Source organism: Bos grunniens, chromosome 6 (assembly GCF_055505025.1).
Source record: "Bos grunniens cultivar Pamir isolate PY7600 chromosome 6, Bosgru_T2T1.0, whole genome shotgun sequence".
NCBI lineage: Eukaryota > Metazoa > Chordata > Mammalia > Artiodactyla > Bovidae > Bos > Bos grunniens.
Window position 1 is genome coordinate 54,406,113 of NC_141170.1, and position 22,515 is coordinate 54,428,627.

Here is a 22,515-nt window from a genome sequence, read left to right on the forward strand (position 1 = left end):
TTAGCTAACACACTCACTCTCAAAGTTAAAAGATTAAAAGAACTAAGACTGGAAAGTCTATTAATGGGGCCATCCAGACTGCAGGTACATTTTTAAAAAGATTTTTTTCCCTAATAATGTATGCATTTCTTTATTTTTGTTTACTTCTTTCTTGTTGCTAGCCTTCAGTTCATCCTGAAAAAAAATATAGATTTTCCAGAATGTGATCAAGATGATTAGGCAGGAAAGTGTGGTGATGCAGTCACCTATCTCGGTCCAGTATAGGAGTTGCCCTGGTGGAACTAACAGAGAGGTAGAAACAGTAGTTACTAAGGATGGTCTTCCATTTGGGCCATATTCTCACAGGTAATTATCAAATGAAATATCCTTACACAGTGCTGAGGAACTAACATAAAAATTAGGTAAAAAACAAAGAGAAAAAAAGACTAACTTACATCTCTGTCCAACTGTCAGGTTAAAACATGTATATTAGTGTTCTATTGTTGCGGTAACACATTACCACAAATCTAGTGGACTAAAATAACACACATTTACTATCTCACAGATTTTGTAGGTCACAAGTTAGGATGGGTCAGGGTTTCATAAAGCTGAAATCAAAGTGTTGGCAGGGCTGCCTTTCTTAATGGAAGATCTGGAGAATAATCTGCGTCTAAAGTCATTCAAGTTGTTGGAAGATTCTACTTCCTCGTGACTGCAGGACTGAGGTCCCCATCTGTCTCCTTTGCTGTCAAAGATTTGTCATCGCTCCTAAATACTATCTGTGGTCTTTCTCATGCTTTCCACATGCCCTCCAATAAGAGTGAGTCAAGCTGCTCTCTTGCTTTCAATATCTCTGATATTCATCCTGTTACATCTGACTCCAGTTTAGAAAGTTATCTGCCTTTAGAGACTCATGTGATTAGACTGGACTTAGTGAGATAATCCAAGATAATATCTCTATTTTAAGGTCTGTAACTTTTAATGACAACTGTAAAATCTCTTCTGCTGTATAATGTAACATATCCATAGATTCTAGGGATTTTGATGTACACATTTTTGTGAATCTATTCTGATATACACACAGCAAATTTCCTAAGTACACTTTTAAAATCAAAATGAAATTATCTAAATTACTCAAATTTAAGTACATGTAAAATGTTTACACATGTATATAAACTTATATTCATATAAATGCATGTATGCATTTATATGTCTAAATCACTAATGTCTAAATCACTGATGTCAAGATACATGTTTCCAACTACTCCCTAATTGCTTCAACTCTACATTTCATTCAAATGTGTGGAAAAATCAAAATATATTTTAAAAATTCAAACACCTTTGAGCAATTTTGATATAAAAAGGCATCAAACAAATCTCATTAACAAAATATCAAGGGACTCTCACAATATTTATAATTAATTATGTACCTGTTCATCAACACAGATAATAATTCTTCGCTTTTCTATTGAAGGATATACTAGCTGGTTCCAAATTATGGTTAGATTTTATGGCTTATATTCAGGTAAACAATATTGTTTTAAAATAGACTGCATCAGCTTGCATTTCTCTGCAGGAAATTCTGGAAGAAATGAAAATGATTTTAACTACTGTACCACTGCCTACATCAAAATAGAATTATAATTATGCTGTAGGTAGCAAACTACGCAAGGTACCTGCAGTGTGCAGATAAAGTGCTTCATTGGCCATCCATTTCCCAGGTGGTTTAGCTTAATCTGCAGAGTACGTATAATGCATATTAATCCAAACAGACCTGAACTCCAGCCATTTAGAGAAAGTACACCTGTTTTGTAATATGACTTTTTTCCTGGTTCTAATCATTAGTACTGGGTATTTTTAAATGTATCTGGAAGCCCATATTGTTACTCTGAAAACACTTATCCAGAATTTTCACCCTTTCAAGATTACCCTACAACAAAGGGAGCTATGATGCCCTGCATGCATGCCTGTATGTTGTGTCAGAAGATGTTCAAAGTATCACATCATAGCTAAAAATATGCAAACTCCCAGTCAGCATAAATATGTCAGGTAGATAATTCCAGTTAAGTAGAAAATTCCTACAGTATGAGTTATTATATCCTTGTTTAAAGCAATAGTGTCAGAAAAAGAACAAAAAATCCCATTTCTACAAAAATATTTATGGTCTATATACCAAACTTTCACATATATTTTAAGATACTATGACATTATGCCAGATGGGCTTGTTCATTTGCTCTGTTGATTACACATCATGTATAATAGGCTGACAAGTAGCTTGTGCCTTGGAACACAAATAACAATCTAACAACAAGCAAATATGATGACAACTACCATTTATAAATCTATGTTAGCTCCAATTTATTGAGATTTACAGATTGGCATAATATTTTTCAGTTTTCAGCTGACTGTTTCAATGTATTTCAGGTAAAATATCTATAAAGATTCCTTAATTCCCAATATCATTTTTAATACTTTAACACTTCTTGAATTAAGCTACAGAACAAAATAAAATATTATTAAATTAAATATATTTTATCTGGAAGAGAATTCTAAATAAAAATAACTTTTAACAGATTTATCTGTAAAGTCTCTCTACTTTATGATTTCTAGTCAAATTAAGACCGAATGATTAGACTTAGACATGGGGAAATTTAATTTTCTTATATCAGCCTTGAAAATTATCTTAAAAATATTCAAAATTTTTATATAGTTCACAGGCTAGCAAGGTAATGCTCAAAATCATTCAAGCTAGGCTTCAACAGTATGTGAACTGAGAACTTCGAGATTACACAACTGGATTTGGAAAAGGCGGAGGAACCAGAGATTAAATTGCCAACATCTGGTGGATCACAGAAAAACTAGATGATTCCAGAAAAACAACTATTTCCGCTTCATTGACTATGCTAAAACCTTTCACTGTGTGGATCACAACAAACTGGAAAATTCTTAAAGAAATGGGAATATCAGACCGCTTACTTGCTTCCTGTATGCAGGTCAAGAAGCAACAGTTAGAACCAGACATGGAACAACAGACGGGTTCCAAATTGGGAAAGGAGTATGTCAAGGCTGTATATTGTCACCTTGCTTATTTAACCTATATGCAAAGTACATCATGTGAAATACTGGGCTGGATGAACCACAAGCTGGAATCAAGATTGCAGGGAGAAATAGCAATAACCTCAGATATGCAGATGACACAGCTCTTATGGCAGAAAGTGAAGAGGAACTAAAGAGCCTCTTGATAAAAGTGAAAGACAGTGGAAAAAGTTGGGTTAAAACTCAACATTCAGAAAACTAAGATCATGGCATCCAGTCTCATTACTTCATGGCAAATAGATGGGGAAACAATGGAAACAGTGGCTGGCTTTATTTTTGGGGGCTCCAAAATCACTGCAGATGGTGACTGCAGCCATGAAATTAAAAGACGCTTGCCCCTTGGAAGAAAAGCTATGACAAACCTAGACAGCATACTAAAATTGCCAACAAAGGTCTGTATAGTCAAAGCTATAACTTTTCTCAGTAGTCACATATGGCTGTGAGAGTTGGACCATAAAGAAGGCTGAGCACCAAAGAATTCATGCTTTCCAACTGTGGTGTTGGAGAAGACTCTTGAGAGCCCCTTTGACTGCAAGGAGATCAAACCAGTCAGTCGTATGGAAATCAATACTGAATATTCACTGGAAGAACTGATGTTGAAGCTGAAGCTCCAGTAATTTGGCAACATGATATGAACAATGTTGGCTCAATCATCGGACAAGATCCTGATGCAGGGAAAGATTGAAGGCAGGAGGAGGAGACGTCAGAGGATGAAATGGTTGGATTTCAACACTGACTCAATGGACATGAGTTTTGAGAAAGCTTCAGGAGATGGTGAGAGACAGGAAAACCTGGCATACTGCAGTCCATGGGGTCGCAAAGAGCTGGACATGCCTGAGAGACTGGACAACTATAATAAGTATCCAAGAATCACACCATTATACACAAATGGCACTTTTGGCTAAGATTAGTTACTCCCATTTTCTCCTCAAGAATCTTATTTAGCAGGGAAACAAAACATTAATTAAGGCTTTTAATAAATATGTCATTAATAAATGGAACTTTTCAAATAGGTAAATATTAAAAGGAAAGTAAGGAAAAATTTTTTTAATTTGACTTTAGAGAATACTCTCATTAAACTCATCATTTTTCTTTTATTCTTGCACTTACAGGCTTATATTCTTGACTGGGATAAATCCTTACCCAGAAAATTAATGAAACATAAAGATATAATGTTTTATCTATTTTTTTCTCACAAGTTAAAAAATAAATTTTAATTAATTTTAAAAGGATTTAAATCTATAAAATAATTTAAATATATTCTATAATATACAGAAATGGTTTTCAATTTTTTAACATAATTTTAATTTTGTTCTGATATAATTTCACAATTGAAACCAAATAAAATTAATTTTATGAATAATCCAAAGAAAACAATGTTACATATGAATTAACTAAGCATCAGCCCTGATATACAATTTTTATTTTCATACTTCTTGTATAATGTGAAAGAAATCTCTCCAACTCAGTCAGCAACAATTTTTATAGCTGGCATCTTCACTGCATAATTTGAGGATTTGGGGAATGCTTGAGTGACAGTGAATGGGCTTGCTATATCTCCATCTAAAAATTAACATTCTAATTGAAAATTAAATGTTATTACTTCCAATCATTAAATGATCATCATTTAAAACTTAATTGGCTCACATTTCTAAAACAAGTATTTTCAATGGATTTTGTTGGGATACAAAATTCCAAATGATAGAATTTTTGTGAATACAATGATGGACTTCAATCTCAAAAACACTAAACAAGTCAGTAATAACTGTGTTGAAATCATTATTTTCTGGTATATTTCATGGCTTCTATAAACAGTGACAATGCTGTCTTTGTTCATTTGGCCATCCTTCAAACCTGTCACTGAAGTTTCTATTTGAGTCCTTATCCCTTTCTATTAGATTCCAGGGAGGAAGTTTTTAAATTCATTTTAAAGTCTTGTCTCTTAATCTTAGTAAGGCATGTCCAGTCTAGACAAATCCTTGGCAGACATCTCCATAGTATTATACACAGTTAGTTGAGGGAAAATATATTTTGAATACTTATTAATATTTGGCATCTGTGAAAGATTTCAGTGCATTATTATCTAGGACACAGTGCCTGATACTGTTGTACAAGAAACACCAATGACTAGCAAACATTGAGGACCCCATTCTGAATGGGGAATGGCAGCTTTTCATACTATTCTTTTTTATGCTTTCTACAGGTATGATTCCTATCTTTAAATATTATCTTAGGATGCATAGTAAAGGACATTATCTTTCTGATACCTTTTATTATCTTAAAAGTTATGTCTAAAGTGTTTATGGGTATTAGTCTATGGTTACTTTTTTCTAAATATTTACCTAATTGGAAATGTTTACCATGATTTTCTAATTTTAAATGTCTACAACCTTTGTATATCACTGTATCTTTGTATATCACTGTATCTTTCCACAGACATTTAAACTATTGGAACTGTACTAACATTAGAGAATGTTTGTTTTTAAGATTAGTGTATAACTCATAACTTTTCTCACTTTTTTTTTCAGATTGCACAATTAACTTATCATTACATAATCTTATATATATAATATGTACATATATAGTATATGTCAACACAGTATTATAATTGTCCTTTAATTAAAAATTAAAATATTACAGAATTCTTCAAAAGAACAAAATCAGTGGACTAGCACAAATATAACCAAGCACAATTAAAATAGTAAATAAGTGTTAAACACCACAAAAATAGGCAGGCAAAACAGTAGAACAAAATTAAAAATAGAGATTAATTAAAATAGATACAAAAATTAAAGATATAATTAAGGCAACATCTCAAATCACTAGTTTTTTATGAAAGAAAACAGCTAAAACAATAATTCATATGACTTCTCTGAACATACCACATGAGACTTTCAAATACAATATAATTTTGAATAAGTCACCATCTCTTTAGTATTGCACCCATTTCTGTTTTCCTCTCTTTCCTTCCTCACTCCCTTCTGTCCACTTCTACTTTACTGAAACTATACCCCTTCCCTTAATAAAGTGTTAGCACATTATATTATTCTCTTGGGTTATATTTTCCAGGTAATCTAGGAAATAAAAATATTTCTTTCATTAATTTTATATATAGGAAATATTTTGCCTTTTAAAAATAATTTTAGCATAGAGATATTTAAATTTTATACTATCAATTTATCACATAAAAGATTTTCTCTAAGAAATATTATTTGGAATCCATTTTTTAATGTATCAAATGTCATCTTTAACAATTATGAATAAATATTGTGGTTTCTGCCTTTGGATTAAACTAATATGTTTTCTAATACTGAAGCCTATTTTCAGTGCCTTTAATGAGATCACCTTGGTTTTGATATTTTATTCTCTTAATATACCAGTGGATTGTACTTGCTAAAATTTTATTCTAGGAGTTGTTACTAGTATTTATATTAGAAATTAACTTTTGTATATATGTCAGTTTTTATTATTAATGATATCCTGAATTTACATAAAAATAAAGCATCCCTTCTGCATTCTGATGAAGGATCTGAATAGAAATGGAATTATGTTTTTCTTGAGGTTTTGATAGAATAATTATGTAAACACATGAGTCTGGTACAAAGCCTTGGGCAGAATATCCTTGATTCCATTCTTAAATACTTTGTACAAATGTCTTAGGTGTTTATTATAATTGGTAAATTTTTATTTCTTTGTATTCAGTGTTGCTTTACTTATAATCTGTTTTAGTTCCCCCTCATTTACTACTTGTCTGGAGAAGCCAAATATATCACTGGCTTTTGGAAAATCCCTGAATAATAAACATATGGCCAATCCTAAGGGGAGCAGATAATAACCAAAAACTCACTCTTTGGGACAAGAAATTGTACAAGCACCCCTCATCAGCCACTACCCCACTTTCCTTTTTCAAAAATGCATAGGATGTGAGTGTATCCACTTGGTTGCAGAACTAATGCCATCTGCTTGACTTATGCGTATGGTTCTTTACTGATTCCACACTTGGATACTTGCTTTTTTTTTTTTTTTTTTTTTGTCCATCTCTCAAACTTATAATTTGAGACTTTAGTTTGCACTTAGATAAAGGAGAATTTCAGTATTTGTAAGTATACGCTGTTTGAGCTTACAGCATTGAGGTAAAGACACTCTGCATTGAAGTTTGCCACCAAAGTCATGGCCAGTTAATTGTTACTCTGTTCAGCTGGCTTTGACTTCTATACTTCTGCATGTTTTCACATATGCTGCATATGTGAGCATATTTAGCTCACAAGGAAGAATGAATGGTTGAGAGCAGGATTAGGGTATATGGCAGTCTCTTGATACATACCCACTCCAGTGTTCTTGGGTTTCCCTTGTGGCTCAGCTGGTAAAGAATCTGTCTGCAATGCGGGAGACCTGAGTTTGATCCCTGGGTTGGGAAGATGTCCTGGAGAAGGAAAAGGTTACCCACTCCAGTATTTTGGCCTGGAGAATTCCATGGACTGTATAGTCCATGGGGTTGCAAAGAGTTGGAAGTGACTGAGCAACTTTCACTTTTACTTTGACACATAATAATGCCAACTCATTCTTATCAGTATTTCTAATTTTGTAGTACCTGTTATTAAGTCACCTTATATACTGAATCATTCTACTTTCTCCATAATGTGAAATTTGCTATTGCATATGAAGATACCCCATTTTCCCTTCTTTGCTAGTATTCTGTATCTTTAGACCAGCTACATAAGACGGATCAATTCTTTAAACCCTTTCAGGTACTCAAGACAAGCATATGGTTTACTTTTTCGCTGTTTATTTATTTTGCTTTTTATTTTGTTCTGAAATACATAATGGAAAAGAAGAAGGCAAAACTACACAGACATGCTACTGGCATACTGCAATGAACCACAGGTTAAAATGAAACTCTTACACATTTTTTAGACACAGCTTGACTTGTATATTTTAAGACTCCTTCAGTTGGAGAAAGAAATTCTATCATTGGAGTTGACAGAGACATTTGTAGAACAGCAGTGAGAAACAGTTGTTTCTAGGCAATTATTTTATGAAGGGAAAAAAGAAATAATTAAGTCCAAGTTGGAACCTACTTATTTGGTTTAGCATTTCATAGCCATATCTAACGGAGAAGGCACTGGCACCCCACTCCAGTACTCTTGCCTGGAGAATCCTATGGACGGGGGAGCCTGGTGGGCTGTCATCTCTGGGGTCACACAGAGTCGGACACAACTGAAGTGTTGTGTCCGACTCTGTGCAACCCCATAGAGGGCAGCCCACCAGGCTCTGTCGTCCCTGGGATTCTCCAGGCAAGAACACTGGAGTGGGTTGCCATTTCCTTCTCCAATGCGTGAAAGTGAAAAGTGAAAGTGAAGTAACTCAGTCATGTCCTACCCTCAGAGACCCCATGGACTGCAGCCTCCCAGGCTCCTCCGTCCATGGGATTTTCCAGGCAAGAGTACTGGAGTGGGGTGCCAGTGCCTTCTCCGTTAGCAGCAGCAGCAGCAGCTATATCTAAAACTAGCAGTTTTCAAAATATCTTACTGAGGTAATTAATATTTTTTGTTCATAATTATATATTCTAAAAGAAGGTATAATTCTTATATGATTTTAAAATATCATCTATATTTCAAGTGAGTTTCCTTTGACAATGGCAAACATTGATTTTGCTCTATTTCTTTTTTTTTTTTAATATTCCATTGCATACTCTATAGTTTATTTGATAAAGCTTCTATCATTCATCTTTTGCAAATTTTTGCTATTGAAAATGTCGTAATTAATATTCATGTATATAAATTTTTTCACATATTTCTGACTATTTCAGAAGGGGATAAATTTACAGGATTTGAATTTCTCAGTCAGATGATGTACATATTCATTGGGCCTTTGAATGCAGTTGCCAGTTTATCCTCAGAAACACTGAACCATCGAGCAGTGTGAGAATAGTTGTTTCAAAAACATTTTATACACAAGTTTTTTTAAACTTCTGTCAACCTGATAGGCCAAACAAAAACTTTTTTTTTAACACTATTATATGTTTACATATTTCCAAATGTTTGTACGCATTTGTATTTCATCTTTTTGAATTTTTTAAGTTCTTTGCCCATTTTTCTTTTTTTTAATTTTATTTCTAAAATTTAGAACATAATTTTCCCTCTGGGTCGTCCCAGTGCACCAGCCCCAAGCATCCAGCATCGTGCATTGAACCTGGACTGGCATCTCGTTTCATACATGACATTTCACATGTTTCAATGCCATTCTCCCAAATCTTCCCACCCTCTCCCTCTCCCACAGAGTCCATAAGCCTGTTCTATACATCAGTGTCTCTTTTGCTGTCTCGTATACAGGGTTATCGTTACCATCTTTCTAAATTCCATTAAAAAACTTAATGACATCAGAAAATATTTTTTATGATGAAAGATGGTATAGGGAGGGAGGTGGGAGGGGTGTTCAGGATTGGGAACGTGTGTACACCCGTGGCAGATTCATGTTGATGTATGGCAAAACCAATACAATATTGTAAAGTAATTAGCCTCTAATTAAAATAAATAAATTAAAAAAATTAAAATAAAAAAAGATATGGCTCATAACCCTACCATCTGGTAATCAGTTAATATTTAAAAGGCCAGAAAATTTATTTATATATAATGCATAGCCAAAAAAGTATTTAACGTTTGGTTGTCACATGCATGGAATAGTTTTTTCCATTCCTTGACTCTGAGCCTATGTTTCCTTAAAGCAGAAGTGAGTCTCTTGCAGGTTGTATATAGCTGGCTCTTGTTTTATTTTTTTTAATCCATTCAGCAGCCCTATCCTCTGGATTGGAGACCTCAATCTATTTACATTTAGAACAAGTATTGTCAGGAAAGAACTTACTAATAACATCTTATTAATTAGTTTTTAGCTATTTTCTAATTTTCTTATTCATTTCTTCCTCTCTTACTTTTCTTTAATGATAATCTTTGATTCCTTTCTCTTTATCTTTTGTGTATTGACTCTAGGCTTATCCTTTGTGATTGACATGAGGCTTACACAAAACATCATACAGATATAACTATTTTATGCTAACAACTTTGATCACAGACAAAAATTCTAATTTTTTCCCTTTTTATGTTTTCGATTCTCACAATTTACTTCTTTTTATGTTGTATATTCATTAAGAAATTATAGTAAATGTAGTTATTTTTAACATTTTTTTCCTTTAATCTTTGTACAGGTTTCCCCTACTATTAAAAAGTAGAATGTTACTATGAAGACTTTTTAAAGCTGAAATGGCATAAAGTGAAGAAGCAATTACTTTTTTTCATTAAAGAGAAATTATCTCTTTGGATTTCTTTTGTTTAGGAAAAAAATAGATACTGGTGTAGATCTTTCATAAAAATGAAGTGTTGTAAAGGGAGCTTTTGGAAAGTAGGAGATACCTCCATTAGATTCAAGTGGTTAACATACTATTATATGGACTTCCCTGGTGGCTCAGCGGTGAAGCATCCAACTGCAGTGCAGGAGACACAAGTTCAATCCTTGAGTCAGGAAGATACCCTGGAGAAGGAAAAGGCAACCCACTCCAGTACTCTTGCTCAAGAACTCTCATGGACAAGGAGCCTGGTGGGCTACAGTCCATGGGGTCACTAGAGTCAGACACGACTTAGCAACTAAACCACCATACTACTATATTATAGTATTAGAGTATGCTGAATTTCACTATGGATTTACCTTTACTAGTGTGTTGTGTGTTTCCATATGATTTCATGCTGCTAATTGGCATCCTTTCATTTCAGTCTGAAGAATTCCTTTCAACACTTTTTGTAAGGTAAGTCTTCATGTTTGCTAAGTTGCTTCTGTCATGTCTGACTCTTGCACGACTCTATGGACTGTAGCTCGCCAGGCTCTGTTGTCCATGGGATTCTCCAGGCAAGAATACTAGAGTGGGTTGCCATGCCTTCCTCCAGGGGATCTTCCCAACCCAGGAATCAGACCCACTTCTCTTATGTCTCCTGCATTAGCAGACAGGGTTTTTTGTTTTTTTTTTTTTGTTTTTTTCCACTAGCACCACCTGAGAAGCCCAATCAAGGCAAGTCTAGCCTTGGCTGCATGATGAAATTTCCCAGCTTTTGTTTGTTTGGGCAAGTCTTCATCTCTTCTTTATTTCTAAAGGTCCACTTTACCTGATAAGCATCCGTGGTTGGCAGTTTTTTTTTTTTTCCTTTCAGCATATTGAATATATCATCCTGTTCTCTCCCAGCCTCTGATGTTTCTGCCACTGAAAAGTTGCTGATAGTGTTATATGAGTTCTCTTGTAAGTTATATGCTTCCTTCTTCTTGATAATTTTAAGAATCTTGCTTTGGCTTTGACTTTGACAGCTCTATTAAAAATGTCCTGGAAAAATTCTCACTGGATTTTCATGGATACCTATGAGCTTCATGAAATTGTACGTCCAAAACTCTCCCCAGATTTGGAAAGCCATTAGCCATTATTTCTTTAAATAAGCTTTCCCTTCCTTCTCTCTCTCTTTCCTTTCTGGGACTGCAGTAGTTCACTGACTGTTTCTCTTGATGATATTCCGTATATCACACTGTCTATTCTGACTCCCCTTTATTTTCCTCTGACTAGTTATTTCAAAGGTCCTATCCTCTACATTATATATGCTATTTTCTGCTTGATCCATTCTATTGTAATGGGTGCATTTCTGCTGCTTTCTGTTGATGCTTTCTCTTCCATCTTTCAGTTCATTCACTGTACTCTTCCACTCTAGGATTCTCTTTGATTTGTTTTAGTATATCTCTATGGTAAAGTTCTCTTTTATTTGTGTATTTTTTTTCTAATTTCATTAAATTGTCTTTTTCTGTTTTCTTATGGTTTATAGCTCTAAACTTCCTTAAAAGATTTTAGGGAACTTTTTAGTCTTGCCCCTGTTCCCTGCCCCATCCCCTTCTCTCACTTCTTCTCCAAGTGGTGATAAAGGAGAGGCAGAGTTAGAGCAGCCATGCTCACTGTAATGAAAGATTCTCCCACCTTGAGGGTAGGACTCCATGTGAGCCTCTGCCCATGTGAGAGGTGGGACCCCCCCGCCAAGTGTCCAGAACCAGCAGCCCCCACCAGGTCCTTAGAGGAGGAGGAGGGAGAGGAGGAGAGGACTGGTCTGTCACCCATTCCATTTTTCTCTTTTATCTTACTGTTGCCACAGCAACACTAGAATTGGCAACATGGCAGAATTCTCTCTGCCCCAGTATGAGGTGGGTTCTTGGGACTGCCATTCAGCCAACACAACTCCTGTGGCTTCCATGGACTCTCCTTAATTCTGTAAGGACTGGAGAGCTGTGGAGGCCCAGCTTGCTGAACTGGTAGGGCCATCTCCCAGAATCCCCACCCCAGGAGTCTGTACACAGATTGAAGAGTGGCACTATGGGGGCCCACTGGGTCAGTCCCAATGATCCAGACCTAGAGAGAACAGTAGGTCTACCCAGGCTGTGGAGTGGGATGGGGGTGATAAAAGGACAGAGCAGTAAGATGGCCAGTAAAACCAAGGCCAACCCTGAAGGTGATGGCCCAGGGCCACCTTCTGGCTAAAGGGGTGACTGGTGTTCACTATTAGATCCTGTGCTGTGTGCTAAGTCATTTCGGACGTTGTCCGACTCTTTGCAACCCCATGGACTGTAGCCTGCCAGGCTCCTCTGTCCATGGGATTCTCCAGGCAAGAATACTGGAGTAGCCCTTCTCCAGGGTATCATTCTGACCCAGGGATCGAACCCACATCTGTTATGTCTCCTGCAATGGCAGGCGGGTGCTTTACCACTACTGCCAGCTGTGAAGCCCTGACATGGATGTAAAACTTGGCCAGGTGACTCTGTGAAACCCCTGCATTGCCCCAGGATAGCTTTCCAAGAGCTTCAACTTTAATACCATGCATGATGGCAGCTCAAAACAGAGACTTACGTGATGAAAATGTGAGAGCCTCAGTAGACTCACTATTTCAGGGTTTCAATAGCATGGTATTTGTTTATGGCCAGATAAGCACTGGCAGGACATACCACACAGGGGGCCTAGATAGAATCCAGGTGACAAGGTCATCCCCAGTACCTCTGAGCACTTCCTCTATTTTTTGCATCCCTACTCTCAGCGGTGCCTGGTCCAGTCCTCCCACCTGGAGATATACCTAGAAGAGATTTGAGACCTGCTCTCCAAGGAGTCCAGCAGGAACCTAGAGCTAATGGAGAATGCTGAGGCATCTACATCAAGGATCTCTCCTCCTTTGTAACTAAGAATGTCAAGGAGATTCAGCATATGATGAACCTATGAGAGCAGACTCAGGTCATGGGCAACACACACATGGATGAAATCAGCTCTTGCTCCCACTCTACTTCCTCACAACCATGGGGTACAGTGGCTGTGATGTCCAGGACCACAGCTGTTTGGAAAAACTCAACCTTGTTGAACCTGGCCAGGAGCAAGAGATAGAACAAAGCACATCTCTACTTAACTGAAGGGACAGCCACACAGTCCATGGGTAGTGATGACACTGGAGGTGGTGGAAGAGAACGGCACAAGGAAGCTTCCAAAATAAACCTCTCTCTGTCTTCCCTGGGCAATGTAATCACTGTCCTGGTGGGCAACAGGAGCACCCACACCCCCTATTAGGACACCATGCTGATTTGGCTGCTCTAGAACTCTCCTGGGGGCAAAGATAAGATCATCATAGTGGCCACACAGGTGCCAGTTTCTTACTGGCTACAAAAAGAGCCTCTCCAACCACCACTTTGCCAACAAAGACAAGGAAATCAAGAACAACCCCTGAGTGCATGAGGACCCCAAGGACACATTGCTGTATGAATTCCAGGAGATCACCTACCTGAAGTCTCATCTGGAGAAGAAAGAGATGCTGGAAAACTGGCTATGGAGGAAGAGCAGCAGCATAAAGAACACTAACATAAAAAGTAGCAGTATAGAAAGCACTATGTCAGCCCTCGGAGAAAGCAATGGCACCCCACTCCAGTACTCTTGCCTGGAAAATCCATGGACAGAGGAGCCTGGTAGGCTGCAGTCCATGGGGTCGCTAAGAGTCAGACACGACTGAGCGACTTCACCTTCACTTTTCTTTTTCATGATTGGAGAAGGAAATGGCAACCCACTCCAGTGTTCTTGCCTGGAGAATCCCAGGGACGCCGGAACCTGGTGGGCTGCCATCTATGGGGTTGCACAGAGTCGGACATGACTGAAGCGACTTAGCATAGCATAGTATAGCATAGCATAGCATGTCAGCCCTGGTAGGTTACCAGGAAGGGCCAGTAATCAAAGTCTGGGAGGCCAAAGAGGCAGAGAACAACATCAACCACCACCACCCCACCTGCCCCAGCCTCCTGGAGCTAGCCTTGGATGAAAACATGTTTAATTACCTTCAGGTGTAGAAGCAGTGGCTCATGGAAGAGAAGGTGACCAGCCAGGATGACTGCAGTCTTATGAGTGAGAACAGGCAGAAGCTGCTAGGGATGAAGGAGAGGACGCTGCAAGACCTATGGCAGGAGCAGAAGGCCATGGAACCGCTTGCAGTCAAGTACAAGACCATGGAGAGTGAGCTTCTCCATTGAGGCAAGAACATCAAGAATCACACCAAAGAGAAGTAGAAGACATTGAAACTGAAGAGTGATGAGACTGCAGAGCAGAAATACCATGAACAGGAAATACAGCAGGAGGTGATGATCTGAGATGAGGAGGCAATGTAGTTTCAGGCTATATACACATCCATGCAGCAGGACATAGAAGTCAAACCCAGGAAACTCATGAAGTTCCAAGTCAAACAGCAGGTTGTGAAGGCAGAGACCTGGGGCCAGCATGATGAGTATATCCACATGTAGCAGAACCTGAAGAAGGCAAAGAATGAGGAGACCTAGGAACTCAGGTTAAAGTATGTAATCACTGAGAGCTTCATCCCACTTGAGGAGAACAAGATTATAAACCTGCTTTTCCTGGACTATGAAGAAAAGCAATAGAAGGGCCAGCCAGGTGGATTTAATAACAGCCAAAAGAAGCATCCCATGTTTGCAGTGGGCTACACGAGGTCTATCAGCCAGTACTCTTGGAGTGCCTTGCCACCCCAGCTACATGGCTGAAAGTATGGGTTGACCTTTTTGGAGCTGGATATATCCCCTCCAGCTGTGTTTATGTTGGAATTCTCTCACGGTCAAGAACAAGACCCCCCATGCACTACATATGGAAAGGCTCATGCAGTTAAGACAGATTTCTGGAAAGAACATCTACCTGTAAAGTCTGAAAGTCCAGATCCTGGTCCCAGAGTCCTCAGTGGCCTCCAGGTGCCAGCATACATACCCCAGTGGCCTTTGCTATGCTGCACACCATGACAATTGTGGACCAAAATGACATTCTTCAGTCAGGCTACCCATCTGACAGACTCCTGGGATGATGCAGCTAAGCCTAGGGAATCTGTCCTGAAACCACAACTGGCAGTGACCACGTCTCCTCCGAGCTGACCGATCCATTGACCAGCAGGCCAGATACTATGTTCTACCTGCAGGGGTCTGCCGGCTTTGCCCTCAGTGTGCTCTTGAAACAAAAGGAAACTCCAGAATCTTAAGTTCAGAGTGTTAGGTAGTTAGAATAGGGAAAAGGAGTCCAAAATGGTGGTGGCTAACAGACAAAGAAGGGAAAAGCCTCTGAAAATAGAACAAAGGAAGGTCCGAAGACTGGAATGAGGACCTCTGGTAAAACAAACAGCACTCCTGGCTAGTCCAATTTACAAAGGGTAGGCCCAGTGGGAGGAGAAAAAGCATATATAAAGAGGAGCCAAAATTGTGCCGGAGCCTCTCTTCTCTTTGTGTCTTTTGGGTTGGCATGCCCTCACACCTCAAGGATGTATTTTCCTTTACCTTCTAAATAAAACTGAGCTGTAACACAGAGCTGTAACACTGCTCTGTCACTTTAAATTTTTGTTGCCAAGACACAGAACAGAACCAAGGAAATTACACACTCTCCTGAGTAAGATGGGGGCAAGGGTGGAGTGGAGGTGAGGGTGGTCTCCTTATTGACCTCTGATTTCTGGTACATGTCCATCCCTGAGATAACAGGGTTCAACACGGCTGACTCTCACCTTCGTGGATATGCCTCCTGTGCTATTTGTGTATGGAGTTTTTGTGGTTGTTGCTGTTTTGCAAGTTTACTTTGACACCTAGGGTGTAGATAATGGTTTCCTTGTTGTTGACTTCATAAAGTTCTCTTTCCTCTAGACAAGAATTCCCTAGAGAAAGGGAGCACACCTGTTCAAGGCTGCAACAAGCGGGGAGGGGCCTCCAACCTCGGGCCCACGGGATAAGGGGCAGGGACCACGCAGTTTGAAGAGGCTGGCCGGGCTGGGTTACCACAAGAAAACAGGCCAGCGGCCTGGCAGCCAGAGAGGAATGATGCTCTCAGCAAGCTGGAAGTGCTGACGGTGGGGCTGCTGGCGTGGGAGCGGCTGCAGCAACAGAGAGAGTGGATGCGGGTTCCCCCCCACCCCAGGGTGCAGCGGCTGGCTGGCTGGCTTGCTCAGGTGGTACTTGCCCACCGCTCTGAGGAGCTACCCGCAGGTGGGCCTCGCAATTTCCTGCGCATGCCCAGTGAGGCGGGGCCGCGCCAACTCTCTTGACGCACAAACTTCTGGAACCCCTGCCGCCCGCAAAGGTTCCTATACATGGTGAGGTCTCAGCCCCCAAATTTTCTCACAGCCTGCATAATAGCACTTGGGCTTCTTTGAGGAACCGAGGTCAGCACTACTTCGGCCCTGTCAGTAGCCTTCTTTGAGGTCAGGCTTGCTCTAGCCTGGTTTCTTGCTCAGGCTCCAGTTCCACAGGGGCTGGAGATCAGGCTTGTTTCTCGCGGGGCTCGCTGGAGGGGGCGGTTGGGGTGGCTGCATTGCCTCCCAGGGGCGGGTGGTGGAGGGTGGTGGAGTGCAGAGGCAGGGGTTCCTTCTACAGGCCTCCAATTTGCAGTCTGCAAGGGCATGCGGCTGCGCTTGCTGATTGAAGTCCTCTGGGACCCCTGCTACTGGAAAGTGGAAAGCCCTGCCCTTGCCTTCTTGCCGCAGGGCAGTGTGATGGGTCAGCAGCTGCCTGGGCCCTTCTGACCATGTGCAATCAAGTACCTGAGCAAGGAACAAGAAAGAAACAGAACCAACTTCTAGTTATAAAATAAGTAAATAATAGGGATGTGACACTACAACACGGAGACTAGTTAATACTTTTTGTATGCTTAAAGCTGCTACGAGTGTGGATCTTCTCACCACAAGAGAAAAACCCAGCTATTTTTAATTCTTTATCAGGATGTTTTGGGAATTGATTACTAGAAGATTGCTGCGATCCCTTGTTGGGGTCATGTTTCCATGATTTTTACATTTTTTTCCTTAAAGTTCTTGCAGCTGCTGTCCTTCCATTAGAAGTAGCAGGCACTTTCTCCAGTCTTTACTGGCTGACTTTAGGAAAAAAAATACCTTCCCACTGCTGTACTGGGGATTCTGAGGCTTCCTCAGTCTCTCTGTGGTTACACCTGGGTCATACTTCTTGCTTCTTCTTTTGGCAAAAATTTTAAGCTTCTTTCCATCTTGCAGCTCACCAGGTGGGTTGCTGACAGCTTCCCTTTGACTTTTCCAGTGGTGACTCTAAAGCTCAAATTTGTGGTTGCTTCCTGGTCTGCAGATTGTGGCTGATTGTATGCAATGCTTACTAGCCATCTGCCAAAGCTTATTCTTCCTGCCATTAAGAGTATGTACAGGGAACTGGCCACACCGTTAGAGGGTGTGTGGGTGAGTTGCACAGAGCACTGGGGGTGCCCATGGGCAAGTTGGGAAGAATCACAGTTAAGCCTTCTCCAGTGGCTCTTGGATGGGCTTCCTGATGGTGCACAAGAAGCATTTAACAATTTCTGGATCCACATCCCTTCAGTGCCCTCTGCCACTCTCCCAGCATCTTCCCTGCCCCAAGTAGTACAGCTCATGACTCAGTTCTCTGGATGAGGTGAAAAAGAAATGATCATCTTGGACTGCATCTCACTTGCCTGGGGAATCTTGAGTACTCATTCTCATGCTTTCACTTTCCCCAAGTGAGAAATCATGGTCCAGGGTGGTCTCCTTTAGCACTAATGTGTGCTGCCTTGGGGGAGGGGTTGTGCAGGTAAAGTCAAACTGTCCTTCTTTCCCTTTCCAATGCATCCAAATTCATATGTATGTATTTTTTAACCTCCAACAGTTTGATGGAACTACTCAACTGGATTCCTGGACTTCTGCGAAGGCTCTCTCATCCATGGGTCTAACTGTTCTCTGGGGGGGCATGCTGAAGAGCAGGAGCCAGTTAACCAGGCATTGCAGGTTCTACCACCAGGACCAAGGTGTGTATGCATAGTACCTGAAGCACTTTACGATGGTTGATATGGACTGGGTCCCAGTGACACTGACGTTCTGAACAAAGAGAAAACCCAACACATTCTGGATGTCCTGATTTGATTTGTGATTGGTTGAACTTTGAATCATAGGAGTATGATATTCTCATAACTGCTGAAATTAATATTCCATGGATCCTTAAAATCAAAAGAAAACCAAGTTCAGTGTTATTTTTCTGTATAGCAGTCCTATTAGTAATTACTTATAAATAGACTAGATTATCTAAAGTTAAAAGAAGGATACCTGATATTGCTTTTGTGTTTCTTGCCTTTATTACCCTTTGTGGTGCCATACGGACTTGAGTAAAATTGGTAAATATTTTCTATAGACTCCCACTGTCATTGATTCAATGATCTATTAATATTTACTCAGTGTTTATTACTTTTAGTGAGTTTTCAATAGAATATCATGTTTAATGTAATTCAAAATACTGAATATATTCTTTTTGACTTTTCAAAAAGAAATAGGTTTATTATCATTTTTTAAAGTTTTATTGGAGTATATTTAATTTACAATGTTGTGTTAGTTTCAGGTGTCCAGCAAAGTGATTCAGTTATATGTATACTCATTCTTTTTCAGATTCTTTTCTCATGCAGGTTATTGCAAAATATTGAGTTGAGTTGAGTTCCTTGAGCTATACAGTAGATCCTTGTCGGTAATCTATCTTATGTATGTGCTAAGTCGCTTCAATCTTGTCTGACTCTGTGATACTATGGATTGTAGCCCTCCAGGCTCTTCTGTGCATGGGATTTTCCAGGCAAGAATACAGGAGTTGGTTGCTATTTCCTTCTTCAATCTTATATATAGTGGTGTGTATATGTTAATCCCAGTCTCCTGATTTATCCCTCCTCGCCACATTTCCCCTTTGGTAACCATAAGTTTGTTTTCAATATCTGTAAGTCTGTTGAAGTTTTGTAAATAAGTTCATTTGTACCATTTTTTTATTTTTTTATTTATTTTGTTTTGTTTTGTTTTTTACGTTTTTTTTTTTTCTAATTTTATTTTATTTTTAAACTTTACATAATTGTATTAGTTTTGCCAAATATCAAAATGAATCCGTCACAGGTATACATGTGTTCCCCATCCCGAACCCTCCTCCCTCCTCCCTCCCCATACCCTCCCTCTGGGCCGTCCCAGTGCACCAGCCCCAAGCATCCAGCATCGTGCATCGAACCTGGACTGGCAACTCGTACCATTTTTTTAAAAAATGAGATTCCACAAATGAGTGAATTCATATGATGTTTGTTTTTCTCTGTTTGACTTACTTAGTATGATAATTTCCATGTCCATGCATATTGCTGCAAATGGCATTATATCATTCTTTTTATGACTAATATTCCATTGTATATATGTACCACATCTTTATCCATTTCTCTGTTGATGGGGATTTAGTCTGCTTCCTTTTCTTGGCTATTGTAAATAGTGCTGCTATGAACGTTGAGGTGCATGTAAAATTTAAAATTATGCTTTTCTTCTGATATATACCCAGGAGTGGTATTGCTGGATTATATGATAGTCCTATTTTTAGTTTTTTAAGGAACCTCAATACTGTTCTCCGTAGTGGTTGTACCAATTTACATTTCCCCCAAGAGGGTAGACCGGTTCCCTTTCCATCGCACCCTCTCCAATAAGCCCCTTTATTGTTTGTAGACTTTTTGATGACAGCCATTCTGACTGGTGTGAGGTGATAACTCATTGTAGTTTTGATTTTCATTTCTCTGTTAAATTAGTGATGTCAAGCAGTTTTTGTGTTCCTATTGGCCATCTGTATGTCTTCTTTGGAGAAATGTCTACTTAGGTCTTCAGCCCATTTTTTTTTTTAATGTTTTATTTTTTTTGATACAGAACTGCATGAACTGTTTGTATATTTTAGAGATTAATCCCTTGTCAGACATTTCATTTGAAGATATATTTTCCTATTCTATGGATTGTCTTTTTTTTTTATGGTTTCCTTTGCTGTGCCGAAGCTTGTAAGTTTAATTAGGTCCCATATGTTAACTTCTGGTATTATTTCCATTACTCTAAGAGGTAGATAAAAAAAAAAAAGATATTGCTGTGATTTATGTCAAAGAGTGCTCTGTGTTTTCCTCCGTGATTTTTATAGTGTCCAGCCATACTTTTAGGTCTTTGATTCATTTTGAGTTCATTTTTGTGTATAGTGTTAGAGAATGTTCTAATTTCATTCTTCTATATGTTGCTGTCCAGTTGTTCCAGCACCAGTTATTGAAGAGACTGTCTTTTCTCCACTGTGTATTCTTTCTTCTTTTGTCACAGATTGGGTGACCATAGGTGTGTGGGTTTATCTCTGGACTTTGTATCTTATTCCATTGATCTATATTTTTGTTGTTGTTTTTGCACCAGTATCATACTGTTTTATTAAGGTAACTTTTTAGTATAGTCTGAAGTCAGGGAGCCCAGCTCCTCCAGTTTCATTTTTATTTCTCAAGATTGCTTTGGCTATTCGGGATCTTTTGTCTTTCCATACAAATTAAAAAAAAAAAAAATGTTCTAGTCCTGTGAAAAATCCCATTGGTAATTTGATAGGGCTTGCATTGAGTCTGTATTGCTTTGGGTAGTCTAGCCATTTTCACAGTACGGAGTTACTGCTTTGTGCTGGATCCTAGTGTCTGTGATTTTATGTGTGCCCTCCAGGAGTGGAGCCTCTGTTTCCCCCAGTCCTTGAACCTTCTGCACTCAAGCCCCACTGGCTTTCAAAATCTGGGTGTTCTTCCTCCTGATTCCAGACCCTCAGGTGAGCCTGATAGGGTTCAGAATTCTCACTCTTGTGGGAGAACTTCTACAATTTAATTGTTTTCCAGTTTGAGAGTCACCCACCTGGAGGGTGTGGGATTTGATTATGTTGTGACAGCACCTCTCCTACCGTCTCATTGTGACTCCTTCATTGTCTTTTGAATGTGAAGTATTCTTTTTTATAAATTCCAGTGATTGTGTGTGTGCGTGATGGTTGTTCAGCAGTTAGTTGTGATTTTGGTGTTTTCTTGAGGGAAGATGAGTTTGAGCTCAAGTCATTTTACTTCATCATCTTTTCTCGAATAGAGGGCCTGCTTTTAGTTTGGGTGCTTGCTGTCTCTTTTCGGTGTGTGCTGGCCATTATCCCCTTGATATGGGGTGTGCAGTTACAGCAGCCCTTGTGCACTCTTGGGATGGTAGGGCAGCACTTGGCACCTGCTTATAGGTCTCCTAGGCTGCGGCTGCTGTCCATGCATTCCCAGTTTAGTGGGGGCAGTGCTTTTTGCCTGCTCGTGAATCTCATAGTTGCAGCCTATGTTCACCTCTGGAGCCCATAATGTGGTGGCAACTTTGGAGAAGATATTTAACTCTCTTGGGAAATAGAAAAAAAATATTATGTTGATACCATAAACAGTGGTCCCCAACCTTTTTGGTGCCAGGGCTGACTTCATGGAAGAAAATTTTTCCATGGTTCAGTGGGAGGGATGGTTTCAGGATGATTTAACTGCATTATATTTGTTGTACACTTTATTTCTATTGTTTTTACATCAACTCCACTTCAGATCATCCGGCATTAGTTCCCAGAGGTTGGGGAGCCCTGCCATAACATACATTTCCCAAGTGCTTCTTCTAACCAAACAGTGAACTGTTCAAGTATATTCACTGCATGCCTCATTGCAAAGTTGACATATAATATTTAATTCATGAATGAGAGTGAGATATGTCACTTGGAATTCAGTGGTTTTCAAAGCAATCTTCACAGAAGACTCAAAATCCTAAGGCCTCTGCATTAATCTTAATATGAAATGCAAATAACACATTTGAACAGTTGTTCTGCCTTAGGACAAAATATTTCTGACCTAATGCTAAAATAGGACTTCAGTATAAAGGCAAGAATGAAGGTTCTTAAATAAACACACAATAATAAATTTCATTGATTTTGCCTATGCTTTAAATATTTATATATACAATTAGGTTGTGATTCAAATGATTAAAATGTATTAGTTCATCTTGTTTCTGCATTTCAGTACATTATGGATACTCTTTGTGTCAACTAATGATTACT

The 22,515-nt window shown here is 39.0% G+C and overlaps 2 pseudogenes across 1 annotated transcript in view; both read left to right on the plus strand.

Annotated features, from left to right (window-relative positions):
- Nucleotides 1–12,878: 12,878 nt before the first annotated feature.
- LOC147370736 (kinesin-like protein KIF3C pseudogene) lies at nt 12,879–14,284 on the plus strand (annotated as a pseudogene).
- A 26-nt stretch (nt 14,285–14,310) lies between these two features.
- The window catches only part of LOC147370737 (kinesin-like protein KIF3C pseudogene), a 71,669-nt pseudogene continuing 63,464 nt past the window's right edge, over nt 14,311–22,515 (plus strand). Inside the window, exons 1-2 of the transcript XR_015166161.1 lie at nt 14,311–16,048; nt 18,289–18,427. The product of XR_015166161.1 is annotated as a kinesin-like protein KIF3C pseudogene (transcript). The remainder of the gene's footprint in view (nt 16,049–18,288; nt 18,428–22,515) is intronic.